This window comes from Ranitomeya imitator, chromosome 5 (assembly GCF_032444005.1).
Source record: "Ranitomeya imitator isolate aRanImi1 chromosome 5, aRanImi1.pri, whole genome shotgun sequence".
NCBI lineage: Eukaryota > Metazoa > Chordata > Amphibia > Anura > Dendrobatidae > Ranitomeya > Ranitomeya imitator.
The window spans coordinates 426,831,058-426,843,749 of NC_091286.1; the positions used below are offsets into that span (position 1 = coordinate 426,831,058).

The 12,692-nt window shown below is 42.6% G+C and overlaps 1 protein-coding gene across 1 annotated transcript in view; it reads right to left on the reverse strand.

Annotated features, from left to right (window-relative positions):
* The window catches only part of P3H2 (prolyl 3-hydroxylase 2), a 329,435-nt gene that overhangs the window by 113,687 nt on the left and 203,056 nt on the right, over positions 1 to 12,692 (reverse strand). The window lies entirely within an intron of this gene.

A 12,692-nucleotide genomic window follows, 5' to 3' on the forward strand; every position in this document is an offset into this window, starting at 1 on the left:
TCGCGCGAGTCTCTCACCTCAATACCTGGAACTTCCGCCGGCGGTTCAGACCGAAGCGTTCAGCTGCATAGAAGTACATGCAGCAGCACACTCCGGTCCCAAGTGCTAGAGGCAGTGCCAGGCATTGAGGCGAATTTCTCACATTGGAGTTGCAAGTGGGACACCAGCCTTACTGTTCAGGTTCGGCTGCCTGAACACAGAGTATTTGTTGTGCTGCCATGCACATGCAAACACTGCTTCTGATCACCGGGGAACTCATCACCGCCAGTCAGAGAGCCACGGTTCCCACGCTGTCAAAAGACAGCGTTAGCTAGCAGCTGTGATCAAAGGTATAAAGTTCACCTCCAGGCACTTTTGTCATGTGACTACCCTACCGCAGTATTCATGAGCCGATTCCTGTGCTCTAAGTTAAAAAAAAAACAACGGCGTGGGTTACCTGGTTGCTAGGGAATCCCCACATGTACTTATGCTGGCTAACAGATGTAAATCATTCAGCTGCGGCACAGGAAACTAAATCTCTGAGCACTAAAAAATACTCGGAGGTCACCCGAGCGTGCTCGGGAAATCTCGAGTAACGAGTATATTTGCTCATCACTAATAATGATACATATGGCAGATATGGTACATTATAAATATGCAGCAAAAGAGTCATTGCTGGTATTATGTGCAGGAATGGAGGAAAACAAACAAAAAAATCCTACTTTTTATTAAAATATCAGCTGGCATTAGCACTTTAAATGGGGTAGTCCCAACTTCAAGATCTTATCCCAATATGTCTGCCTTTCACCTATCCAAACAAACCTATTTCAACACCCTCATCACTTCACTGTCAAATAACCCTAAAAGTCTCTTTGACACTTTCCAGTCCCGACTCAGTCCAAGAGTGCAGGCCCCAACCACGGACCTCCACGCTGACGATCTAGCCAATTACTTCAAAGAAAAAATTGACCACATTCGACAGGAAATAATCTCCCAATCTCTTCATACCATTCACTGTCCACCCTCCCCTACTGCATCTAGTTCACTCTCTGACTTTGAACCAGTTACAGAAGAAGAAGTAAGCAAGCTCCTTGCATCCTCTCGCCCGACCACTTGCACCAGTGACCCCATTCCGCCACATCTCCTCCAGTCCCTTTCCCCGGCTGTCACCTCTCACCTAACAAAAATATTCAACCTTTCTCTCATTTCTGGTATTTTTCCATCCTCATTTAAGCATGCCATCATACATCCATTACTTAAAAAATCATCCCTTGATCAAAACTGTGCTGCTAATTATAGACCTGTCTCTAATCATCCCTTCATCTCTAAACTCCTCGAACGCCTGGTCCACTCCCGTCTTACCCGCTATCGCTCAGATAACTCTCTTCTCGACCCTCTTCAATCTGGTTTCCGCTCTTTACGCTCTACTGAAACTGCCCTCACTAAAGTCTCTAATGACCTACTAACAGCTAAATCTAATGGTCACTACTCCATGCTAATTCTCTTGGATCTCTCTGCAGCATTCGACACTGTGGATCATCAGCTCCTCCTCACTATGCTCCGCTCCATCGGCCTCAAGGACACCGTTCTCTCCTGGTTCTCCTCCTATCTCTCTGACCGCTCCTTCACTGTATCTTTTGCTGGTTCCTCCTCCTCTCACCTTCCCCTTACTGTAGGGGTTCCTCAAGGATCAGTCCTAGGCCCCCTCTTTTCTCTTTGTATACTGCCCCTATCGGACAAACAATCAGTAGATTTGGTTTCCAGTACCATCTCTATGCTGACGACGCCCAATTATACACTTCTTCTCCTGTTATCACGCCGACCTTTTAGTAAACACCAGTGATTGTCTTACCACTGTCTCTAACATCATGTCCTCCCTCTATCTGAAACTGAACCTGTCAAAAACTGAACTCCTCGTGTTTTCTCCCTCTATTAACCTACCTTTGCCTGACATTGCCATCTCCGTGTGCGGTTCCACCATTACTCCAAAGCAACATGCCCGCTGCCTTGGGGTCATACTTGATTCCGAGCTTTCATTCACCCCCAACATCCGATCACTGGCTCGCTCTTCTTATCTGCATCTCAAAAACATTTCTAGAATTCACCCTTTTTTTACTTTCGACTCTGCAAAAACTCTTACTGTTTCAATTATTAATTCTCGTCTGGATTATTGTAACTCTCTACTAATTGGCCTCCCTCTTACCAAACTCCCATCTCCAATCTGTCCTGAATGCTGCAGCCAGGATTATATTCCTCACCAACCGTTATTCCGATGCCTCTACCTTGTGCCAGTCATTACACTGGTTACCCATCCACTCAAGAATCCAGTACAAAACTACCACCCTCATCCACAAAGCACTCCATGGCTCAGCACCACCCTACATCTCCTCTCTGGTCTCAGTCTTCCACCCTACCCGTGCCCTCCGCTCCGCTAATGACCTCAGGTTAGCATCCTCAATAATCAAAACCTCCCATTCCCGTCTCCAAGACTGCACATGCAGCGCCGATTCTTTGGAATGCACTACCTAGGTTAATATGATTAATCCCCAATCCCCACAGTTTTAAGCGTGCCCTAAAAACTCATTTGTTCAGATTGGCCTACCACCTCAACGCATTAACCTAACTATCCCTGTGTGGCCCATTCAAGAAAAAAAAAAAAACATAATCAGGTTCCTCGCAACATGTTCTCATACACTTTATGCAGTTATTAACCCTCTGTGTCTGTACTGCTACATACTTAGGCAGTTAACAGGTTCATGCAGCTTTACATGAACACCTGAGCCTTACACTATGGCTGGTCCGAATAGCTTAAGCAATTGTAACCATCCACCTTTCGTGTCTCCCCTTTTCCTAACAGTTTGTAAGCTTGCGAGCAGGGCCCTCATTCCTCTTGGTATCTATTTTGAACTGTGATTTCTGTTATGCTGTAATGTCAATTGTCTGTACAAGAGAAAATAAACTTAGGCACTCAACTTTGCGGAATTTTATGATTTAATGTAGTCATCAAATTAAACGTTTCGACCACAATAGACGGCCTTCTTCAGTAACAATGTACAGGGTTAGAGATATGCGTGAATGACCGCATGTAAAGGTGTCCCACATCAGCACTGTAGCAGAGTGAATCTGAAGGGAAGGGAAATGTCCAAAGACCGGGTATCCAGTAATGCATGGGAACCCAGGTGGGTGGCGGGCCGGCGTGGCAGTCAGAGACACGGTATCCACCGCTAGTCAGAGCTCTTACCATGCATTACCGGTTACCCGGTCTTTGGACATTTCGCTTCCCGGTCATTCACGCATATCTCTAACCCTGCACATTGTTACTGAAGAAGGCCGTCTATTGTGGCCGAAACGTTCAATTTGATGACTACATTAAATCATAAAATTCCGCAAAGTTGAGTGCCTAAGTTTTTTTTCTCTTGATATATGGTGTTGGACCCTACTTGGGCACCTCTTCGGGAAGTGCATACGGTGTTGTTCCTATAATTGTCTGCACAAGTCCCCTCTATAATTTGTAAAGCGCTGCGGAATATGTTGGCGCCATATAAATAAAATTTTTATTATTAATATGTAGTAGGTGTAATAATAATAATATAAGTAAACACCTTCAAGTAGAATTACCTGCACAAGAGGAAAGAGACACAGCAAATCGGAAAAACTATGCTACATTTCTAATTGGAGGTATTTGCTAATATTATTATTATTATTATTATTATTATAACTACAACATATTGGGATAGGATCTTGGAGATGGGAATATCCCTTTAAACTATTAATTTTCTTATAAAATCATTTTGTGACCACAGATAATTTCTCTGATGTTATAAAGTAGGTTATTTGTTTGGTCTTCTCTATGGCAGCAGATCCAACCTACCCTGTTATTTAAACTCAGGGTGTTACAAAATTTGTCACTTGCCAAATATATTTACTTCTAAACAGGATCTAAATGCCACCCTTCTGAATCTGCCATTGTTTATTTTTTGTTTCTTCACCTCTCCATTTCTATGGCCTCTCTTCTTTGTCACTAATTATAGTATTGTTAGGGGGCAGGATCCTCAGTTCTTCTCTGTGGACATCTTCATGACTATCTACTTCCTTGGCTAGCAAGACTAAATTTACACGCAAGGTAGAAAGTGTCATATCTAAGGAGTGGATAGGCTCAGGAAAAAAAACATGGGTTCAGGAGAACATTGGGATTTAGATCAGATGACGCAACTACACATTATTACCAAATTACAGGTCCTCTGTAAATACCGCGGTTACAGTGAAACCAGGGTTGCATACCCAGCGGCATGGGAGCCACATGCTGCCTGCCGTGCCATTCTATGCTGCCCTTAAAGAGAACCTGTCACCAGATTTCTTCTGCCTGAACCACTGGCAGAATGATTCACAGCCTGGTTGCATGGTTGCACCCAGATGTTGCTGCAGTGATGTTGCTTTTCCTTCGGGGAAGGTAATGTCATGCTCAGAGGCAATGGAGTTCTCCTCACCAGGTAAGGCACACACATGCAACACATTCTGAATCCAGGCCAGGAGGGGGAGCTCAGGACCCGGATTCAGGGGAGCTTCCCTAAGCTACATGTATCCTGACCTGGAGGAGGAGTAGGGCTTGTTGGAGACAGACACCGAAGTGGAAGGACGTCTGGAGCAGACGTGAGAGGCCTAGCAGCCATAAAGGAGCTGCAGCCTCTGGAAGGACAGATAACCTGGAAAGGTTGTATGTGGAGTAGCTGGAAGGGAAGGAGCAAAGGGGAGGAACAGGGCTCAGAGGGGAACAGCAATAGGACTCCCTCAGAGCCATAGCGCAGAAGCCGGGTACCGGGGGCACAAGGCCTTAGTGGAACTATATGATACTTGGCAGAACCGGAGGGCATAGGATCATATGGACATTGCCCACACCACACCTTAGACGCAGCAGCACATGAGGAGCCCGGGGCATGATAGAGTCCCTGTAAAAAGGCTCAAGCTGCCCGCCATGCAGGTACCTGTCTCAGGACAAGGGTAAGAGAGGACTCTGCAGGAAGCTTCAGGCAGCAGGGACCTCACTTTAGCAGGCACTTGTTGGAAAGGCTCACGGACCTCTACCGAAACAAGGGAACCCTCCATTGCCTCTGGGCCAGCCGGGCCATACCATCATCCGTGCCTGGTACCCTGGACTGTGGCCTACTAACTACAGTAAGGCTAAGTTCACACTGCATTAATAGCAGCCCGTTCAGCACATACGCTAACGGACTGCTGCTAGCGCAAGTGCCGGCGTTACAGCGCACTAGTGCAGATAGAGCATCTGCTAGCTTTATCTGTGCTAGCAGTGACGGACCCGGAAACACTGCAGCCCGCGTCTCAGGGTCCGTCACTCAATGACGGCACATCACTAGCGCACGCCCGTTGTGGGCGTGCGCTAGCAATGCGTCCGACATTGCAGTCTATGGCGGCGTTAACGGACTACGTTACACCGCGTTATGCCGCGGTGTAACGTAGTCCATTAAACGTACCACCATAACGCAATGTGAACCTAGCCTAAACCAGGTAAAGACTTACTACTTGTCTCCTCCACTTATTCATCGGCATTCAACATCCTTGCCACACACCTTGTGAGCCCTGGGGACCCCGCTTCACCTGTGGGAAGTGTATCATCAGTGCTGCAATAACATCCCCCAGAAGACCCCTTTAACCCTGCTGTTCTGTTAGGTCAAAAATGACCGTTTTTGAAATTCTATAATGTTATAAAAATTCAGCGTGTGATTCTGAGACTTGAGGCTCCCTGACTTTTCGTCATTAGGGGGGTACTCTCTGTGGGAATTTTTTTTTTTTTTAATTTTTGTTTACTTTATTTGGTACAATTTTTTTTACACTTGTACTGTTTGGTCAAAAATGACCGATAGGCCTTTATTCAGCTCTCCAGACAATTTTTGACAAAAATAAAGGTGCTATCACCTCATTTTGAACTATATATTGCATCTACTACTATTTATCAATGTATCTGACTACTTTTGGTCAGAAAAGATTTACACATACCAACATTTTCAAGTTGCGATACAGCCGACGGATTCGCTTCCAGTATAGCTATGCGCAATTTATTTCACTGGTTTTTATTTACCCTGCTGTTCATATAGATCTAGTTCCATTCAGTTGTCAACATTTCATATTGTAAATCATGATTTTCTGATTTTCCATGTGTTTGCTGGTTGTACAGTATTACACTGTGCAATGCTGTCCTAAGCAGAATTCACCTAAAGTGTTGTACTGTGAGCTTTTTCCTGCTGCAGGGTGGTGTCTGCTCTGATCTTATCTGTAGACAGATAACATAGCAGTGTAGAGTTTCAGTTCAGCTGGAGACAACACAGAGTGAGCAGAGGTTCAGACGTCAGAGCTCTGAAGTCCCATTTTTACAGGTATGTTACAGATAAATTATTCTTTTATTCTAAAATTATTCAATATTCTCACTGCTGTGATAGAATGGATGATAGGGGGTTAGCATTAGGGTTGTGTAGACTCAATGTCTGCTTATGAGTACATATTCTCACTGCTGTGATAGAATGAGTGCATGCCTCATTTTTGTTTGCGATGCTCCAGCACCATAATCACAGGGCATATCTCAATGTGTGACGGGACGTTATTGTGTGTATTGTTGCGAAATTGTTTTGATTTTTTTTTTCATTCATTGTTTATGGATATATTTTATTTTTTCATTCAACAGTGATGCCTTACAGCATGAGAAGAAGACACTTCACCCAAGCTGAATTGGAGGAGTTTATAAACGACTCCGATACAGACGAGGATGTTAGGTCCGGTCAAAAATGACCGGGAACAGTATAAGTGTATAAAAAACAACGTTTTTTGCCATTTTATAGAGAAAAAAGCTTTTTTTTTTTTTTTTGCCTTTGAAAAAAGTATATCTACATAATGTTTGATATTATTACTTATAGTTAACATTTAGATCAAGATTTTTTTTTTATTTGCAAAAATAATCAATTTTTACAAAAATCGAAAAAATACCATGTTCCCTTTTGGATATAAAAAAAATATAAAACAAGCTTTGTATTTTTTTTTCTGGTATTTGAACAACCATCTTCACAAGCAATATAATAGTGCAAAAACTGTTTAAAAAAACCACTTAGATTAGCTAAAAATGATTATTTTATAAGGACGGTCAAAAATGACCGGGAACAGTACAAGTGTATGTGAAATCTAAACAGAACAGCAGGGTTAACGCAGCATTGGTCACCCTGACCGAACACCATAGGTGGCGTCACGACAGACTCAAACATTTTCCGCTTTAAAGACCGATCCCCTTTAAAGTTGAGCCCCAGGGCCACGGACCGGGTCACAGCCACCGTGACATCCCTCTTGAGACCGGATCCGGCACCGAGTACCCTACTGCCCTGGCTGGGCGACTCATATCCGCATTTCAGATAAAACATAGTTTGAAAGACCAGCAGAGGACTATAGGGAGAGATGAGCCAAGTATGGCTCCAGATGGCTTCTCCCAGCCCTGTTACAGGTGATTGACATAAACACATGGGATAGACCTGGCAGTCACTTAAAGTGGGGTGCAGGCAAGCCATCTAAGGGCAGTGCAGAACAGACAAGGGATACCTGGGTGCAAGTTCTGATTCATGCAATCCATGGCAGCATTCTGTCTATTGACAGAAAGGGAATCTGTCAGCAGGTTTTTGCTGCCTCATCTGAAAGCAGCATAATGTAGGGAAAGAGACCCGGATTCCAGAAATCTATCACTTACGGGGCTGCTTGCTGCAGCTTTGATAAGATCGCTGTTTCATTGGCTGCAGATCTAACAGTTCTCTAATGCTGAGTTCTGTATAACCCCGCCCACACCACTGATTAGCAGCTTTCTGTATATGCACAGTACATGCAAAGCAAGTCAGTGGTGATGGGGGGGGTTATACAGAGCTCAAGAATATGGAGGGAAACATGACAGCAGGTTTTCCAGTCCTATAGTGATAATCTCCTGTGATTAGACAGTTCTATCAAATTACAGCAAGTAGCCTAATAAGTGACACATTGCTGGAACCAGGGTCTCTGTCTTTACATTATGCTGCTCGGTTAGGCAAGGATAAAATCTGGTGACAGATTTCCTTTCACTATCTGGACATACAAAGACTTGTCTATGTGTAGTTGCTCACATATAGTTTCTATCTCAGAGAAAAGAGGAGTAGTGCCTGGACAGAAGGACAAAGCAGTAACTGAGTAAGTGGTGGCCATCTTTGTTGGCCAATCTCTCCATTGTAGTTTATGGGGTTGCGAAATGCTACACTGATACCGTAACCCCCATGATCTTAACTGAAGGAAGCTACATACTTGAATGATCTCGCTGGACTTCTGATTGGGGAAGAAGGGGACCCCCAAACCCAGGGGGAGTCAAAAGTGGAACCTGCATCTATCAGACATGTATAGCACATATTTTCAATATGCCACAAATGTTTCAGAATGTACTATACTATTAAGTTGTATTGTGGCTCCAGGGAGCGCCTTAAGTATGAGAATGTGGCCCTCGGATCATAAAGATTGTGCAACGCTCTTAAACTCACGACAACTACATCTGTACAACATCTACAGACAAAAATCACATTGGCAGCGCTTCTAGGCTCTGAGCAGATGGATAGGTGAAAAGCTATTGGGATTTTGTAAAGATGATGTCTTGCATGCGATAGTTCCATTCTCCTCACTAACTGCGGACTGCTTATTTAGCCGAGGGACCGGACTACATGACATAATCCTTACTATTGCTTGGGTTTTTCCAGTTATGTCTCCAGACTGATTTAAATAGGAAACGTAATTTCCATCTGTTGAACCACATAAAACATATTTTCAGGCAGTGAATGTATTGTATGACTAGAGGCAGCAGAGTCAGCTAAAATGTGTAATGCTATTACACATAACTGTTGGCAATGCCTGGCTGAGAGTGGAATGATTTTTTCAGTAGCGGAAACACATCTATCATTTTGTTTCGATAGCCACTACTCCTACTGACCACAGACTAGGTTATACAGCTGAGCACAGCCTAAATATTCAATGTCAAAAAGCATTAAAGTCAAGTCCAATGCAGTGAATAAAAGTCAATATCGATTTCAGGAACAGAGAAGTCTAACAAAGTTATGTCTAAACTGCTACAATAATCCCGGAACATCTCAACCAAGGACTAACAGCTACATTGCCCGGCTCACTGCCTTCATGCTTGACTTAACATTTCTACCAGACATAGTTAGTCTTTAATTAGTATCATTTATCTATTAAATCCAAAGTCAGCCATTGGAATTTGCAATCTGTGTGATCACTGAACCTATAAATGCCGGGGCAGTCAGGATCATGGACGCTTTTTGCAACAGAGTAATCAGTAGCATTGTAGGTTAAAGTGATGGAATAATGGAGAATAAAGTGATGTGATGTCTTAGTTTCCTCAATAGCGTTAGTTAAATGAGATTTGTGCATGATTAAAGGAGAGTTTTACTTTCATAAAAGCTTGAGACTGGGATCCGTTGCTTACAATAAGGATTGTTTGTAGATGGTCAGCTCTTACGGGCAGGGTCGGCATTATTTTTGCTTTAATTATTGTATTATATTTAACATTGTTATTTATGACTGCTGTATATGAACTGTTAATTTATATAGCGCCAATATATTCTGCTGCGCTTTACAATTTAAGATTATTATTATAATAGTTTCAGGGTAGGGTTGCGTGTCGAAGCTGCTAAGCGCCCAGTCATGGCAGTAACAGCAGCTATCAAAAGGACTATATGAAAAATTGAGTAAACTAATTGCATATTGTTAATAGCAAGATCGTTTGCTTCTTAATTAAGTGGGTTGTCCAATTATTGATAACCTAATTTTTAATGCTAACATTACCCATATAAAATAAAAAATACATACTCTCCTCCCAGACCGGCGCCCATGTAACCATGAGCTGCAACCTTCACAATTCCGTCTGATGGAAGTGTGAAATCTGCAGCCTTTGAAAGTTCTATGATTGGCTGCAGCGCTCACTTGACTGCTGGTGGACACCACACCAACTTCGCTGGATTGGCGCCAGTCCTGGAGCGGAGTATATGTTTTTTATTTTATATGGGGCCCTTTAGCATTGATTAAATGGTTGTCCAGTAGTGGACAGTAAGCAATCAATGTAGCAGTGATATATTTAACAGTCGCTGTAACTGTCAAGATGGGGCCGCATCTGCCATGTCTTGGCCATGCGCTGGTTGTCTGAGTGTGAGGTGTCGTACTGTATATGTTTCACCCTTCTGCTCCTAAACTGAAATATGGGCCCAATTTTGCATCAATGTTACCTACTCAATACCCGGACCTCAGGCAGTTCTAGAGACCGAATCCACCTTGTTGAGGGCATAGAAAGTAGAATTTCAATACTTACAAATGATATTCAATTCTGCAAGCTAATCAACATAGAGGACCATAATTCAACATTACAAGGAGATTTATGTAAACTGTAAGCTTGGGTGGAGAATTGGCAATCAAAATTTAAAGTACGTAAATGTAATGTCATGCACTTGGACCTGACGAAACAAGATATACATTTATGAATTAAATAGTAAAAGAATAGGTAAAACTGCCAGGCACTAGCTTCCCAGGCAACTAAATTCATGAGATGCATTAAAAGAGGCCTAGATGCTCATGAGGAGAACAATTTTACCTCTATACAAGTCACTAGTTCGACCACACTTAGAATACTGTGCACAGTTGTGGTCTCCGGTGTATAAGAAAGACATAGCTGAAGTAGAGCGGGTGCAGAGAAGAGCGACCAAGGTTATTAGAGGAATGGCTGGGCTACAATACCAAGACAGGTTATCGAACTTAGAGATTATCTTAATACAATGAACAAATATATGAAAGAAGATAAATGAAAATATAGCACAGTGATCTTTTAAAGAAAAAGTCTCTTGAACTTTTTTTCTCTCTAAATCTGTGTATATGTGTATCTAGTGTAGTTCTTCAGATAGTTTTCCATAGTTAACACAAACGCTAAAGTGACAAGGTGAAGTGTATTGCAGTATGATGGTAATGTTCTGCTTGGAAACGTTGGTTGCTCGTATTCATGTTGATATGTTTCACACATACAACCTGCGCAACGATTGTTGGAGATCAAGAACCCTCCTTGATGGCAACAGTATCCTCTAATGGAAGTACTGTAGCTTGCTTTAACGAATGTGGCATCATTGCCTCACTGCAAAAATGGTTCAGGAATGATTTGAGGAACATGACAAAGAGTTCAACATGTTGAAGTGGTCTCTGAGTGGTCTCTAAGTTGCCCACATAGAAATGCAATTAAGCATCTTTGAGATCTGGTAGAAAATCAAGACTGATCTATTAAGGCGCATACCGATGATCAGGAATTGCTGCGGGTTTGACGCTGTGTATTTATGCAGTGTCAAACCCGCAGCATCCAGATGTTACAGCATAGTGGATGCGATTTCTAGAAACTCCATGTCCACTATGTGTGCATGCGCATCTTTGGATTACTCACGGAAAATGACATTGCGGAGTGGGTTTATGATCCCCAGCATGTCAATTTCTCTTCTCTTGCAGAGACTATAACAGAAATTTCAACTATAGAATGTGTTTGGATGTGGTAAATCCACATGGTTCAGTGAACACATGCAGATTTAACTGCGTGATTAGAAAGCAACATTTTGGAAGCAGCGAAAATACGTTGCATCCAAAGTGCTGCTACTTCCGAATCGTGGGCACATAGCCTTGAGATTAAACATTACGTATTACAGGACTTAAAGGATCTGCTGATAAATTCTGAGTGCCAGATACCACAGTGATTTCAATGTGTTTTGACTGATCCCTGCATAAAATGTATAGCAGGTTAAAGTCAGAAAAGTTGGTCATTTCGAATGTTACTTTCAAAATCTATAGGGATATATGGCAAAAACATTTAGGGACATTTAATAGTTAAAACCCTGCTCTAAAATTGCTGTTGGAGAGACCTGGGTATTTCCTCAGGTACAACATTATCAAGATAATTGTCTGTGTAGGAGCTACAGTTACTACAATTCGGGGGTGGGTGCAATGCAAAAATAAGCTAAACAATAGTGATACATCAAAAAAGGAACAATAGTTTCTATATTATATCATGTAAGTATATAAGGAAATTCTGACACAGAAATAGTGAAGATGGAATTTGTAATATATAGGGGGTGAAGAAGGCAGCGGCGAAACACGCATTGTGGCTAATGCAATTGCAGTGGTAAGACACATTCTGGTATGGGTTAATTTTTGCACTTTTATATAACTATGCTTGGTATTTAGAATCATATTCATGCTACATGGCACTAGACACTTTATTTTCTAATGATAGGCTGCATCTCAAAAACATTTCTAGAATTCGCCCTTTTCTTACTTTCGACTCTGCAAAAACTCTTACTGTTTCACTTATTCATTCTCGTCTGGACTATTGTAACTCTCTACTAATCGGCCTCCCTCTTACCAAACTCTCCCCGCTCCAATCTGTCCTGAATGCTGCTGCCAGGATCATATTCCTCACCAACCGTTACACCGATGCCTCTACCTTGTGCCAGTCATTACACTGGCTACCCATCCACTCAAGAATCCAGTAAAAACTACTACCCTCATCCACAAAGCACTCCATGCCTCAGCACCACCCTACATCTCCTCTCTGGTCTCAGTCTACCACCCTACCCGTGCCCTCCGCTCCGCTAATGACCTCAGGTTAGCATCCT